Genomic DNA, 16,261 nt, shown 5'->3' on the forward strand with positions numbered 1-16,261 from the left:
CTCCGTTCACGGGATTTTCCAGGCAAGAATACTGGACTGGGTTGCCATTTCCTTCTCCAGGAGATCTTCCCGACCCAGGGATTGAACCTGGGTCTCCTGCATTGTGGGCAGACGCTTTACCATCTGGGCCACCGGGGAGTCCAGGTGTTAGTTTCAGGTACACAGTGAAGTGCTTCTGTTACATATATCTATTCTTTTTTCAGATTCTTTTCCCTTATAGATTATTACAAGATGTTGAGTAGAGCTCCCTGTTCTATATAGTAGGTCCTTGTTGGTTATCTATAGTTGTGGTGTACCAGCTTAGTTGCCCTGCAGCATGTGGAATCTTCCCAGATCAGGGATCGAACCGGTGTCCCCTGCATTGGCAGGCAGATTCTCTACCACTGGACCACCAGGGAAGTCCTGGGCATTTTGTTTAAAGGGTCAAGAGATTGACCTTTGACATAGAAAACAAACTTGTGGTTACCAAAGGGGAAAGGTTGGGCAGGGGGCGCTAACTAGGAGTTTGAGACTAACATAATCACATATTTTAATTCGTTTTCTCTGTCTAAGTTCAAGTTCTTGACCCTTTAAACAACATGCTCAGAATGCTCAGCAGAAGTAGAAAGAATACCGTCTCTCTGGGTCTCGCTTGAGTTCCCTCTCACCTTGGAGTCTGGAAGGGAGAAGGCAGGCTTGTTTCCCTCCTCCAGGGAAATGCAGACATGAAGGCCAAGAGCATATGCAGGTGTTTGACCTGGAGGGCTCAGCTACAGAATCACTGCAGGAAAGAAGATAAAGTTGCAGAGCTGAGAAAACAAGAACAAAGTTGGATCTGGGCACAAAGACAGAGGACACTCAGCAGGTGTAAATTGCTCTTTGCTTTTACTCTGACACAAGGCCAAAAGTGTAAATGCAGTTGTTACTGGGCACCCAAGGCCTCATGTGGCTGAGATTAACACATTTTCCATCGTTTTACTTACAGGGAAGCATGAAGTTGGATTCCTGTTTCCGAATATCATTAAGAGTAAACTTTCAAATCAAGTACCACGCTGAGGGCAATTTCTCAATTAAGACTAACAAAATGCATTACCTTCATGAACAAGTTTCAATATTTCAATATTCTGGATTTATAACCAGACATGGGAATAACAGGTCCATGGAGCCTTTGACTATTAATTTTTCTCCCTAAGTCGGCTTGGAGAACTACCCCCTGTCTTAGTCAGTATGTGCAGGTCCTAGACTGAAATCCTGGTAGGCCAAACAGAAGAGCACGCTTAGCTAATGATTCTTCTCACCTCTCTCTTGACATGTGGACTCCTGAGAAATACAGTGGGTGAATTTTATGACTGACACTAATTTATACAGGCTTTAAATGGGGCCTTTTCTGCCTTACAGCCTCTCCTTAGGAGAGTAAAGTATTGGAGCCACAGCAAGACAGTCTAAATGCAGGGGAAGGGGTGCCTGGGGAAATCTCACTTGGACCAAGCGGATGGCCATGGATAAGCACGCTGTTACAGGACCAAATTAAGATGTCAGCGCATCATGGTACAGGCTGTCCTTCCAGGGCCAGAGGGAACCGGCCCTCTGCTGGAAAACAGCCAGGCACTCAGTAATGAGAGAGAGGCTTAGATGCTCGCCAGACAGACACAACAGGGGACAGGACAGGAGCCTCGAGAGATGATAATTAGCAACTAGAAGCCAGTGAACCAGGGTGGAGGTGAAAGGCAGTCCAGCTACTTGATTTTGTTTACCTTTTGCTGTTGACATCCGAAAAGCTTCGCACTGGTGATCCTCATGCTTGAATCTACAGTGCTTGACTGGCCTGTTCATGTAGAAATGATGATTTTGAAGACTTTATGCTTTTGTCCTACGTTCACATGACATGAGCTGCAGGCATGGGCTTAGCTCTTGCCTAGACAGCCTCCAGTCCAGTTTGGGGGTTCTTGGAGAAAGTGCCCCAAAGACTTAGGCCAACATGTCTGAGAAAGGTGGAGAGGGAGCCCCTGGCACCATGCCGCTGGGACACACAGGATGTAAATTCCTGCCACTTGCTACAAACTCAGAAAAGCTCTTGAGCATTTGCATTTGCTTATGAAACATGCTCTTGACTTGATCAAATGAAAAATGATGTGAACCCTGCCCACAGGTTATTTATCCCAGCAGCAAATGCTCAGGATGTCTAAAATTCTATTATCACGGAAGCCCCTATGGACCTCAGGTTCTTTTTCTCTGAATTTAAATGAGCCCTGATGCCTTTCCACCTGTCCTCTGAGGTCATATTTTTGAATGACAGAATCATCTTGGTGGCTCTGCTCTGGGCAGTCCAGGAGGAGGAGGGGCTCCAGCTCTCATGCCAGGGGTCAGCCGCCTACAGCCCATGGGTCACGTGCAGTCTGCCTCTTGTTTTTTAAGTGAAGTTTTACTAGAAAACAGCCCTCCACATTTCTTGTGGATTGTCAATGACTGCTTTCAATTACAACAACCAAGTTGAATAGTTGTGAGACTGGCCTGCATGGGCTAGAATATTCTCTAGACAGTCCCCTATAGAAAAAATTCCCTGCGGCATGGCCCCTTCTGCAGATGTCACTGACATGGCAGGGGGGAGGATGGAGAAGGAAGTATGAACTCAGTAGGTTCCTTTTCCCTTCCTTGTGCCCAGGGACCCCCACTTTCCAACTCCTGTCACTCCTACCATGGGAGTCTTTGGCCCTCAGGTTCACAGAGTGAATTATACTCTTGAATCCACAGCCCAGCATTCTAGGTGGGTGCCAGGTCCTTGCTTGCTTTCCTTTATTTCATTTAACCCCTTCATCTCCAGCCCCACCCCCTGTGTCCCCTCACTCTTCCTTCCTATAAGCATGTCACTCAGAAGTGTCTGATATGCATTAAAAAAAATGTTAGCTGTTAGTCACTCAGTCATGTCCAACTCTTTGCGACCCCATGGACTTCAGTCCACCAGGCCCCTTTGTCCATGGGATTATCCAGGCAAGGATACTGGAGTGGGTTGCCATTCCTTTCTCCAGGGGATCTTCCTGACCCAGGGACTGAACCCAGGTCTCCTGCATTGCAGGCAGATTCTTTACCATCTAAGCCACCAGGGAAGCCCTGATATGCATGGACCCTTATAAAAGGTGTAATGTTGTTGATTATGTGTTTGTGATTTAATGTACATAGATGATACTGTTATAAGTCTCATTTCATTTTTTTCCACTAAAAATCATCTTCAGTCAGCACTACGTTGTTGATATCTATGCTTTTTGTGTACATCTAGTTCACTGCTTCTAATTATACCTCAAAGATTTTGGGGGAAAAGACAGATTTTTTTCTCAAAAAGTGGAAACCTCTGGTGTATGAGTTCTTCATAACACTTGTGACATAGTATCTCCCCAGAGAAGATAGAATTTTTGAAAAATAACTTGCCACACATAAAACATAATAGGGTTTACATTAATCAATAGGTTGCTCAATTTTTTTTATCATCTCTGGTGTCAAATTTAGTTTCGAGGCCTTATTTCTGATAAACATTCCACATATTCTGTGCTAACCACTCCCAATTTATCCCTACAAGCTCATCTGTGGCTGCTGCTGCTGCTGCTAAGTCGCTTCAGTCGCGTCCGACCCTGTGTGACCCCATAGACGGCAGCCCACCAGGCTCCCCCGTCCCTGGGATTCTCCAGGCAAGAACACTGGAGTGGGTTGTCATTTCCTTCTCCAGTGCATGAAAGTGAAAAGTGAAAGTGAAGTCGCTCAATCGTGTCCGACTCTTCGCGACCCCACGGACTGCAGCCTACCAGGCTCCTCCGTCCATGGGATTTTCCAGGCAAGAGTACTGGAGCGGGGTGCCATTGCCTTCTCCCATCTGTGGCTAGCCATTCCCAACCATATACTGTCTATATCGGGTTTACAGTGAAAACCCAAGGTTAGGGGTTTCTCAGAAAATAAACTCATGTAGGCCTACCCGTAAATGGGCAAGAGAAAGCCAGAACGGTGTGAGTCCCCAGCAGCTGCTGGATCAGCTCCACTGAACCCCAACTGTGAGAAAAACCCAGCAGGACCATGTTCCCTCTCTCATTCCCTCATCATACACTCTGTTGGGAGGGTAGGTTTGGTTCAGAAGCCTCCTCAACCCTTGGGCTCCACAACGTCTCAAGAGTTGGAGGATGCACTGAGCAGAGAATTTGCCAGATAAATAGTGTTTGATCCATGATTTTGTGTTAAACTCAAGGAAGGAATATTCAACTTTAACCAATCATTATTTTCATAAAATATGGTACATAGTTTCCTGGCTAAAGCATTTGATCACACTTGTCATGAGAATTTGTACTTTTTGTGTTGCTTTTTATATTGCTAGGAAAAAAAAGAACTGTGTCTTTTGATGTACAATACATATTTAATATGAATGCATGCATATGTGCTCAGTCTCTTCAGTCGTGTTCAACTCTCTGTGGCCCCATGGACTGTAACCCACCAGGCTCCTCTGTCCGTGCAACTTCCAGGCAAGAATACTGAAGTGAGTTGCCATGTCCTTCTCCAGAGGCTCTTGCCCACCCAGGGACTGAACTTGCATGCCCTGCAGCTGCTGCATTGGCAGGTAGATTCTATACCACTGAGCCACTTGGGAAGCCCATCTAATATGAGAATAGGCAATAAAAGATAGACTAAGGATTTGCATGTATGTTTATAGTAATATTTGAATTATAATATTAATGTTATCAGACTCCTAATAGAGATCCAGGAAGCTTTTGTAGAGTATTTAATGTACCACTCAAAGTACTACTATTGGCTTCCCAACCTACCCCCAAATTTTAAGGCAATGCTAATTTACATTTGGAGCAGTATATACTGAGAAGAGACAGTGGTGAATAGAAAAGGGGATGATTTCTGCAGGAGGTGATGGAGTGATGTTTTTTACTGTCCCAGGGCTCGATGCTCTCCAGAGGATGGTGACAAGGGGCTGCATCACAGAGGTTCAGCACAGGTACAACTGTTTCCTAAATCGCCCCTGTGGAGTCCACACCAATGCCAGTGGCAAGTCTGTTAATTAGAGAAGGGCTCCTGACAGTCCATAACTCATTGCTTTTGTACCTAGTCAATACTATCTTCAACTCAACTTCCTAGACTTACAATTGGAATAGAGGACCTGTAGTTCAATTCATGGCTGTTTGGGTTTCTTTCTTTCTTTTTTTAGCTCACAGTGGGCTGAACAACGTGCCCCCACCAAAAAGCATACACACACAAAATCAAGCTTGTCAGAATAAAGTGACTCAGGCTAACTCTCTGCCTTTGTCTCTCTTTATGAATCTGACTTCTGCCCACACACATTTCAGCATTGCAGATAGACAAGCAAGCTTTCCAGTCTGCAATTAACAAAGTTTAAGAGACCCTCTCTGAAATTCAATCTGGGGAGAGCTATACCTCTGGTTTATAGCTAAAGAGGCTGTCCACTCATTAAATTGAAGTGCCCATCAGGATTAAGGCCAGGAGTTCCATGAAAGGAAAAGTCTAGAATGCATCAATGAGGAAAGCATGAAGCATAACAAAACTCACTTTTAAATCTTTTTTAGGATAAGCAGTCACAACAGTGAAGATTTTCACATAGGAGATGACTATTTTATTCATCCTAATTAGGTATCTTTAAAAAAAAAAAAACCAACTTTGAACAAGATTCCGCTTCAATGCCACTGCAGAACCCAAGTACTTGGCAAGCACAGAGCAGTCAGCTATGGAGCCTTCCTGCCCAGCACTTGTTCCACTGAGACACCTCCTCCTCTTTCCTGCCTCCATCCCCAGCATACATCCAGAGTTTAGTTACCTTCTTCCAGGATGTCTTAATGATATATGTTCTGTTATTTGTCATCTTCCCACCCACATTCAGAAGTTGCAAAATATCAACTGTCATTTTTTTAAGAAAACCAAGAAAATTATAACTTCTCATGTCAGCTGGGCCTAATGAATAGCAGCTCTTTTAGAACTTAGAGGATGGGTTCAAGGGAAGTCCCAAAGAGCAATTTCCTATATGAAAAACTACACACAGAGTCTGCTGAATTTTTTTTTTTAAGTTGAAAGAGACTCAATAACTGACTCAAAATAACAATTTTTATTTTTAAAAAATGAAGCCTTCATTTATGAACCAGAATCTTCATAAATGCATAAGCTCAATATTTTTCATATTTACTTTTTGAAATGTATTTGCTGATTTCATTTATACCTGCGCTATAACAAAGCTAATAAGAAGTGGCAGTACTTCCCCATTATTTTATGCTTTCGGATTTTGAGTTGCAGAGACTCTTAAAAATTTCAAGACTGTGTTACGGTTCAAAAGGACCAGCCTAGATTGGGAAGCAACATGAAAAGATTTCTCTCTTTGTGCCTCTTGACACTGTTTACGATATAAGCTGTGAGGCTGTTCTATCATCTTCCTCTTTCCTCCCCATTCTGCCTGGTTTCCACCCAGAGCCCTTTGGTTTTTTATCATTATGCAGTTCTGTGCAGAAAACTAAGATATATGTCTGAATTTCATGAGCAATGAATGATTAATATAGTGCTCTGCGTGGGATAGGGGAGGAAAGGTTTCTTTCCTTGATTACCATGAAGAAAAACTTCTTTGATTTAACCTCAGCTCTTAAAGGCAACTAGCCCGTTACTTCTGTCAGGCTCCTAGCTATCCTGAGGTAGAGCTAAAAGGTCCGAAAAACCCATATTGAGTTTATGAGAATATTTCCTCTTAACATTCCTTACTCAGATTATTTACCAGCAGATATGCTCATGGAAAGGCTATGGCTGGAAACCAGGTCTACATGAGAATACTGTAATGTATTCCCCTTCTCTTAGAAGTCAACATATGTAATGCTATTAATATGTGAATAGCAAGGTACCTTCAAAGTTGCTAAAATGTAAGTTTCTAGAGGGCAGAGATGCTTCTGTTATTCACTGACATATCCCAAGAGACCAGAACAGTGCCTGCACATGTTAAAATGAAAGTGAAAGTCACTTAGTTGCATCCAGCTCTTTGTGATCCCATGGACTATACAGTCCTTGGAATTCTCCAGGCCAGCATACTGGTGTAGGTAGCCTTTCCCTTCTCCAGGGGATCTTCCCAACCCAAGGATTGAACCCAGGTCTCCCACATTGCGGGCGGATTCTTTACCAGTTGAGCCACAAGAGAAGCCCTGCATGTGTTAAGTGCTTAATAAATATTTGTGGATCAAATGAATGAAGTCAGAAGATACGGTACAGCTATGTGTATTTAGCAGTTTGGGAAGTGGGAATAATGAAGCAGTCAGAATCAACTGTGAAACAGACACCACTGGCTCCTAATAGAGGTCACTCTTGAGAAGGTTTGCTTTTCAAAAGAGTTAGGTTTTCCTTACAAGTGAAACTGACTCACAGAAATGCTGGCGAGCAAAAAAGTGATTACAGAAGCAAAATCAGTAACATTTTAATCTGCATTAAATGCTGAACTTTCCTAATTCTAAAATTCACCTAACAATTGTCTGTTCCGGTGCAAAAAATTTGCAGAAAATAAAGTTAGTGAACACTGTATTTCCAACTTTGACTTTTTCTTCAAAACTATTACTAGAAACTACAACTTAAATATGTGAAACTAGTATGTGAAGGCTTGCTTTGTTTGTTTGTTTGTTTTTCCAGTTGCTTAGCCTAGGTCAGTGTGACATCCAGGCCCCACCACCTAAACAAGAACCACTGTACAGCCACCTCTACATTGCCATGACAACCAGTAACCCAGAGATGAGGGTCCTAGGATATTCCTCAACTCAGCCACTAGCAAGGAAAGCTATGACAAACCTAGAGAGTGTATTAAAAAGCAGAGACATCACTTTTCCAACAAAGGTCCATATAGTTAAAGCCGTGGTTGTCCAGTGGTCATATACAGAGGGGCGAGTTGTACCATAAAGGCTTAATGCTGAATTAATGCTTTGGAACTGTGGTGCTGGAGAAGACTCTTGAGAGTCCCTTGGACAGCAAGGAGATCAAACCAGTCAAAGCTAAAGGAAATCAACCCTGAATACTCATTGGAAGCTGAAGCTGAAGTTCCAATACTTTGGTCACCTGATGCCAAGAGCTGGCTCATTGGAAAAGACCTTGATTCTGGGAAAGATTGAGGGCAGGAGGAAGAAGGGGCAGCACAGGATGAGACAGTTGGATGGCATCACTGACTCAATGGACATGAGCAAACTCCAAGAGATAGTGAAGGACAGAGGAGCCTGGTGTGCTGCAGTCCATGAGGTCACAAAGAGCTGAACGTGACTTAGCGACTAAACAACAGCCACGAGTAAACTGATCTTTGAAAAGTCAAGTTGCATCTCAATTTCATCACCTGTTAAGCTTAAATCTATCATCCAACTATTTGAATTGAAATAGTCATGATATGAAAATCTTTAAAAAATTTTAAGGTAAACAAGAAATACAAATAAGAAATACATGATGTGGTTGAATCTATATATTGACACAATACTTTAGTCTCATTCCTGCCCTGAAAACAACTGAGGGAATAGAACATTCTGATCATGTCTTCTGGAAAATCCATGTATATAATCGCCTGCCTTTCACAGCTCTGATGGAACCCAAAGAGCTGTGGTGTTTGAGAAGGCAGCTCTGGTTCAATATCGGTCTGTAGCTTAATAACTACTCCTCAAGTTAGTAAGCTCCAATTTCTCCACCCTTAACATGGGAATAATGAACAGAGCTGCTGTAAAGAGAGAACAATGTCCAAGTAATTTGTAACAAGAATAGCAACAGTGTATGTTTTCATATTAGCTTTCTTCAGATCTGAGACTCAAACTCAGGTTTTATTTCAGACATAGTCCCACTTCCTTTATTCCAGAGTTACATTTGGTCTTAAGTAAACTTGGTGCTCATTCTGTGTGTAAGGAGAAAATATCTGTGATATTTTGGCATGTTAAGAGGCACGTGCCTTATTAAACTATCATTCAGAAGACCTCACCCTTGATACAAGTTACAACTGAAGAGACAATTTACAGAATTCTTTGTATTAAGAAATATTATTAAGCCTCCTTTTCAGTGAAAATTTTTTTTATAGCAACCAGTGTTTGAGCCAATATTGTTGGCCAGGTAAATAACACATGAATATGTAGTTCCTAATTAAAGGTCTCCATGATGAAAAGGACCAGACCGCCTCCCTGAAAAGATCTGGAAAAAGCAGCCTCTCATCACAGCACTTCTATTACCTGCCCTTTCTTCTCCACCTCTCTTTTTGGGCTACCTTAATTGCCTGCAGAAAAAGTCTCCATACTGCCAGCTTCCTGGTTCTTGCCTTAGAACCTATATACACAAAGATACTAATTGAAGAAGAAGAGAAAGAGAGGAAGGAGGAGGAGAAGAATTTTCTTGGTAAGAAGTTAAATACAGTTGACCCTTGAACACTGCAGTGGGCAGGGGGATAGGGGCACCCACACCCTGCAGAGGGAAAATCTGAGACACTTGGCACAGTGGGATGTCTTTGGTTCTGCAATCTCAGATTTATTGGGGAAAAAATTCCTTGTATAAGTGGCAGGGGAGGGGAGAGTGGGCCACATATTTTACTCCTGTACACTGACGCTAAACGCCTCCAAACAAATTTCCATATCTTCACTTTGCGGTAAAGCTGCAAAGTATACCTATTACTTTTTTATTGTAAAATACACATAACATAAAACTTACAATTATGGCCATTTTTTAGGTATATAGTTCAGTGGCTTTAAGTCAGTTTACATTGTTTTGCAACCATCAGCACCATCCATCTGCAGAGATTCCTCATCTTCTCAAATGGAAACTCTGTACCTATCAAACAATAACTCCCCATTCCCCAATTTTCCCAGTCCCTCATAACCTACAATCTACTTTCTGTCTCTATGAATTGGACCACTCTAGATTTCTCATGTTAGTGAAATAATACAATATTTACATTATTTTTTGTATCGGGCTTCTTTCATTTAGCATCATGTCTTCAAGGTTCATCCCTATTACAGCAAGTATCAAAATCTCATTTATTTTTAAGGCTGAATCATATTTCATTTTATGTATATACCACATCTTGTTTATCTATTCATCTATCCATGAATGTTTGGTTCTCTTCTACCTTTTGACTATTGTGAATAATGCTGCTATGAACATTGACATACAAAAATCTGTTCAAGTCTCTGCTTTCAGTTCTTCTGGGTATATACCCTGTAATGGAATTGCTAGATCATATGGGTATTCTATCAGCTTTTCTAAGGATTTGCCATACTGTTTTCCACAGTGGCTGTACCATTTTACATTTCTACCAGCAATGCACAAACTTTCTAATTTCTCCACACCCTCATCAACAGTTGATATTGTTTATTTTTTTTTTTCCTCTCCCAATAATAGCCATCCCAATGGATGTGACATGATCTCTCCTGAGTGTGATGTGGTATCTCACTGTGGCTTAATTTACATTTTCCTAAGGATGAGTTATATTGAGCATACTATTTCTCTTGAATCAACTAAAACTCATCGGCTGGATAGTCAGGGCAGCACTGCCTCACATCCTGTGTGAGCCGGTACCCTGCCCGCTCAACATCCCTGTCTCCAACATCCTGCTGGTGTCCGTCTCCCTGCCACCCCTTGGCTCAGCCCAGCAGAAGTCAGAGGGCGGGGGGACTTCTGATGTAGTACAGATCAGTCTCCCGGGATGCAGAGCAGGGTAGGGTAATGAGGAGATGATACATGGAAGGGCAAATGGAAACTATTTTACCATTCCAATATGTTAATGACTACTATTCTAAATCCATTACAAAATCTAGTGCAATGATGGGCTCATGGTAGACAATAAATGCTTATAAACCTGACTCTTTTTTTTGGCCTGATGTCTTGAAGCAGAAGTTGAGATGAAGCTTATGATCTACCTACTTTACCTACAGCTTCAAGTAGTTAATGTGCATAACCCACCCCTGCCATGGACACAACTCTTTTGCCTTTGCAGCTATTACAAGGGCCACACCTATCAGCTCCTCCTCTCACCATCAGGGCAAAGGGCCAGTAAAGGGAGATTGTTGAAGCTAGATGATGTGTGCATGGCCTCTCTACTTTTGTACATACTTGCAGTTTTGCCTAACAGAAAGTTTATTGGGCTTCCCTGGTGGCCCAGTGGTAAAGAATCCACCTGCCAATGCAGGAGACATGGGTTCAGTCCCTGGTCAAGGAAGATTCCACATGCTGCAGAGCAACTAAGCCCATGGGCCACAACTATTGAGCCTGTGCCCGAGAGCCCGGAAGCCACAACTACTGATGCTCAAGTGCCCTAGAGCCCACGCTCTGTAAAATGAGAAGCCACCGCAGTAAGAAGCCTGCGTACAACAACTGGAGAAAAACCCACACTGTCTGCAACTAGAGAAAAGCCAGGGCAGCAATGAAGACCCAGCACAGACAAAATAAATAAACACATAAACAAACACATAAATACAACTAAAATTAAATAAAGCTTATTAAAATAAAGATACCAGGCTGCATGACTGACCGTGTAAAGGAAGGGCCCACCCACGGTCTTGTACACCCATCTGTTTTTTGCTTTGTGTAATTAACTTGGAATTTATGGGTAATGGTTGTTAGATTTGCTTTTTAAGTTATATAATTAATTCTACAAAGACCAATGCTTCAGGCATTTTTATGTTTATGATATAGAAACATAAATTACAGGTCATTTTATTTGGTCACTCCCAGTTGTGCCTGCCTCTTGTTTGATGAGTGCACCAAATAACATTTAGATAGCATTTAAACACCTCCTATAATGGCACTGAAAAAGCTTTCCCAGAGTTACTGAAATCGGTTGCAAATTCTGCTTCCAGATACATAAAGTACTAGAAAAGTAGCCAAAAAAGAGACATGGACTCAACATGCTGCCAAAAATAATAATAGAACTTTAAATGTTAAATGGCTTTTTAAAAAGCTCTTCTCTGGAATGAAATGCATTCACTCAAGTTGTTCTCCGCTCCATCCTCCTGCTTCTCCTTATAGATGTGCTCTTCCGGCTGACTCCCTGATCTGTTGGTAGGCCTCGTCCTACTGAGTCAGCTGGGTGTGGCTGTCTTCGAGGGACGTGCAGGGCCGATGGAGGGCGAGATGGAGAGTGGAATGGGGACTGGGCACTCTAAGATATCTTGAAATCTTAAAGCGCCCAGTCCCCCATGGATTGTCTAGGCAAGAATACTGGAGTAGATTGCCATGCCCTCCTCCAGGGGATCTTCCCAATCCAGGGATCAAACCCACATCTCTTATGTCTCCTGCATTGGCAGGAGTGTTCTTTACCACTAGCGCCACCTGGGAAGCCCTCCTCTCTCCGTAGGCACCATGAAATGTATCTGATGACAGAAGCCAATACTGATCTATTTGCTTTGGTGAAAAATGAAGATCAAGGATTGTCCTCTGGTTGGCATCATGTCCTCCAAGCACAACTTACTTTCTGTTACAGATGGCTTTGCAGGTCATGGAAGGGGTAAGAAAGGGTTCATTTTTCCACCATCACTTTGAAAAGCATATCAGGACATTTCATTCCTCATCAGGCCTCTAAGTCAGGTTGTCCCTATTCGTGTGCTCAAAGGAAAACCATCAAGGGAGCCAAGACAGTCCTGGGAGTAGCCTGGATCCTTGAGATCCTCCCCAAGTGTGGACCACTTTGTGCAGAGGGCCACTCAGTGCTTTCCTTTAGGGAAATGTCCTGAATTCAAGTCAGATTTCAATCATCTCCCCCAATTTTATAAGGTCACAATCTCCAAGCAGTCAACACTAGCTCATGCTTTTGATAATAAAGAATTAAATGAGACAATGTAGATAAAACCTGTGGCAGAGTGCCCTCCCTACATATTGCTAAAATCAACAAACGTTAGCTCTTATTGATGATTATTCTTACCATGAACATGGCATACTTTGTTCTCAATTACTTAGTCATTTAGCAAATAAGTATTGTGCAGGTACTGTGTCAGGCTCTGCTGTTGGTGAGGAGGGACTCTGCAGTGCACAAGCAGAACACGGTGCCTGCTCTCATCAAACGAACATGTTTTGGGAGGGAAGACAGACAATAAGGTGTTAAAATAAATAGTTTCATTTAATAATTGCTATGAATTTTTTTTTTTTAGAGGCAAGACCATGGGGATAGAGAATGACTGAGGGGATTGGAATGGGGAGAGAAAGTGGCTCGAGATTGAGTGACCAAGAAAAGCTTCTCCAAGGGTGAGTCTCGGGAGATAAGGAGGCACCTGCCATGTGAAGACTCAGAGGTGAGCATCACAGGCAGAGGGAGCAGGAGGAGCAAGGCCCTGGGGTGAACCCCACCTCAACACTGCACTGCCTCACCATAGGCAGTGGATGCCAAGCCGCTTTCCTCTGTGCTGCCTTATTAACAGTTCCCTTCTCAAGGTGCCCAAGCACTTGACCTACAGTCACGATAATGCAGCTAAGCCACCAAGGAAGCCCAAGAATACTGGAGTGGGTAGCTTATCCCTTCTATAGGGGATCTTCCTGATCCAGGAATCGAACCAGGATCTCCTCCACTGCAGGCGGATTCTTTACCAGCTGAGCTACCAACATGATATTAACCCACTTATACAAGTAGTGTAGAAATTTTAGTTGAACCAGTGAGAACTGTCTCTGAACTGGCATTGCTTGATGTCACATAGACTTTTGGTGACTTCATTCATCTCTACAACAAGAGGAATGGGTTAGACCAATGAGACTACAACTTTAATATGACTTCGAGCCCCCTGGGGATTTTGCTACACACAGACTCTGGCTCAGTGGGTCCAGCGTGGGACCTGAAGATGATACTGATGCTGCCAGTTCTCAGGCCAGACTTTTGGGTGACAAGAGTTTAGATGATCTCTAAAGTGCTTCCAGCCCTAAATTTAGAACTCTATTCCAGGCTTATTATGACTTGAACTTCAAGTACTTGATATAATCTTAACCACCTAGAGATCTGTGATAACCAAGATGTGGTGATCTTCCTGCAGTACCCAACCTGTGCTTCCTTCTGGTCGTCCCACCTGTCCAAGTTGAGCTCACTGACCTATAGCACCTCTGTCCCACTGCAGCACCTATACATTTAGGCCAGAGGCCAGAGAAACTTCTTATTACTCATCCAATCCAACACGATGAAACAAGGAAGCTTTGATTTCCTAAGCGTGTCAACATTCAGGCTGGAATGGAATGCTTGGTTTCCTAGAGTAAGCAAAAATAAAGGAGCATACTACTTTAATTTACATTACTTAATTAATGCATGCAAGCTTTGGGTAAAATGTTCACAAAGTTCCTGTTTTGAAAGTTCAATGAAGGATGTTATTGCTGATTTTACCTTAATTACCCCTGCTGGATTTCACCTTGAAGGGGTTATTAGGCAGGTTAAAACAAACAAACAAACAAACAAACACGTAGATTCTTACAATGAAAAATTTTTTCAACTCTTCACAGCAAGATCAGTTGCCACATTGACTTTTTATCTCCAAAAGAGGAGACTTAAGTGGTTGGTCTTCCACCTCTTGACAGATCTATAACAGGCAATGCAAAGGGGAAGTAAGAAGATACCTCAGGAAATGATGGGTTCTGCTTAAAGAGATTGCTCCACTATTTAGTAGAAAATAAAAGGGCCCAATGGGGATATTGTAATCATGATAAATGATAGCTTATGTGTGAATGTGGCATCCAAGTTTTCCAAGTATTTTCAGGCAGTGACTCTGATTAACAACATCAAGGCCTGAAGGCTAAGGAAAGCTACAAAGTGCTATCTGGTGGAACCAGGTCTGAACTCAGGTCTTCTATGTAGTATAATTTTCAGGATGGAAATAACGCTGCAATTAAATGACACTAACCTAGTCTTTGCAAACCTTCCCAAGCTCACTGAGCATGGCATGTGGAGGAAGAAACAGAATCTGTCCCGTTCTGTGGGCTCTCGGAGCGACAGCCTCCATTGGCAAGCCCAGGACTCATGATTACCTTCGTTGGCTTATTAGGACACAATCTATATTTCCCATCAAATATGCTCCCCTGTAGAAAGTCCCTTGGGGATAGATTGAGCCCAGAGAGGATGTCAGTAAACAGCATAATGGGATTAACTGGAAGCATTTCATTTATCCTTCAATGTTTCTTCTACCAGATGTCAGTCCAAGGGACCATAGTCTCATGGGGCACCCATCAGAGGAGAAGAAACAAATGAAATATGACTTACTCTCCTAATGCATCTCAAGCCGTGCCATAAAGCTAGCCATTTCAGAGAAAATATTATAGATACTGGCTAGTTGGTTCCTGCATTTTCAATCAGCTCTCTCTATATACTTATATAATACACATTTTTTGCTAGGAAGGAATATTCTCTACCTAAAGGAGGTGAGCAGACATTTCCAAAAGGCCAAAGACATGGCCAAGCACTCCTCATTGAGAAGCCAATTCTTTCAGGAAGAACTCAGGAAACAGAGATGATACTGAACATGCCACTTGACCAAGAATTGAAATCAGTTCAGGGCAACACAAGAAAGAGAGATTTTCATATAACTGATTTCTACCTTTTGTGGGTTCCTTATACAGTTAATAAGAGCCACAACAAATGTTTGGAAATGATCATGATGATATACAGATAGGCAACAATATCAATAGACAGCAAAGCCTGGATTAGAAGGCTAACCTTCTATTATTAACTTCCCAAACCCAGCAGGCACTTGTAACTAACAGTTATGTCTGTAGGTGGGGGTCTGTTAGCACTATCATCCAAGAGATTTTAAAAAATCAATTTTCACCCACATAAATCAGTCCAAATTACAGGCTGATCAATCATCAAATTACAGGCTGATCATCGTCTACCATGATGTAGAGTTGATTATCCTAGTTCTAGGTACAATGGAAAGCCAAACATGAAAAGAAATACACGGGATTTATCTCCTTTTTAACCTTTCCTTCGCATTTTTAAGCAGTGCCTTGTTCTCAGTAAGACAACACTGGCTTTTGCAGTGGGCATGCTACTGAGCTGAGGCCCTGGCTCCGATTACACGGGCCACACCCTCCCTCCTGGCTCCTCTCCCCATCCCCCTGAACCTGGCCTTAACCAAGGAGAACTGGGAGTCTGTGGCACTTCCTGATGGCGGTGGGATTCTCCAAGGAACCCCGGCCTCACGCTGCCAGGGGGCCCACGCTGCCACCTGGGCTCGGTGTGGTGAGAAGAGCCCCTGGAGCAGAATTACGTGCTGTGGTGGGAGCCGACTTCCCTCCCCCTTCGCTGACTCAGAACCTGAAGGTAATGACAACTTCTGATGTTTCTGCT

General features: G+C 42.8%; 1 long non-coding RNA gene across 1 annotated transcript in view; it reads right to left on the minus strand.

Moving 5' to 3' along the window:
* Positions 1-667: 667 nt before the first annotated feature.
* Positions 668-16,261, minus strand: part of LOC122673758 — a 39,186-nt gene continuing 23,592 nt past the window's right edge. Inside the window, exons 2-3 of the long non-coding RNA XR_006334819.1 lie at positions 1,734-1,804; positions 668-760 (exon numbers count right to left, since the gene is read on the minus strand). This is a non-coding gene — a long non-coding RNA (uncharacterized LOC122673758). The remainder of the gene's footprint in view (positions 761-1,733; positions 1,805-16,261) is intronic.

Source organism: Cervus elaphus, chromosome 18 (assembly GCF_910594005.1).
Source record: "Cervus elaphus chromosome 18, mCerEla1.1, whole genome shotgun sequence".
Lineage (NCBI taxonomy): Eukaryota > Metazoa > Chordata > Mammalia > Artiodactyla > Cervidae > Cervus > Cervus elaphus.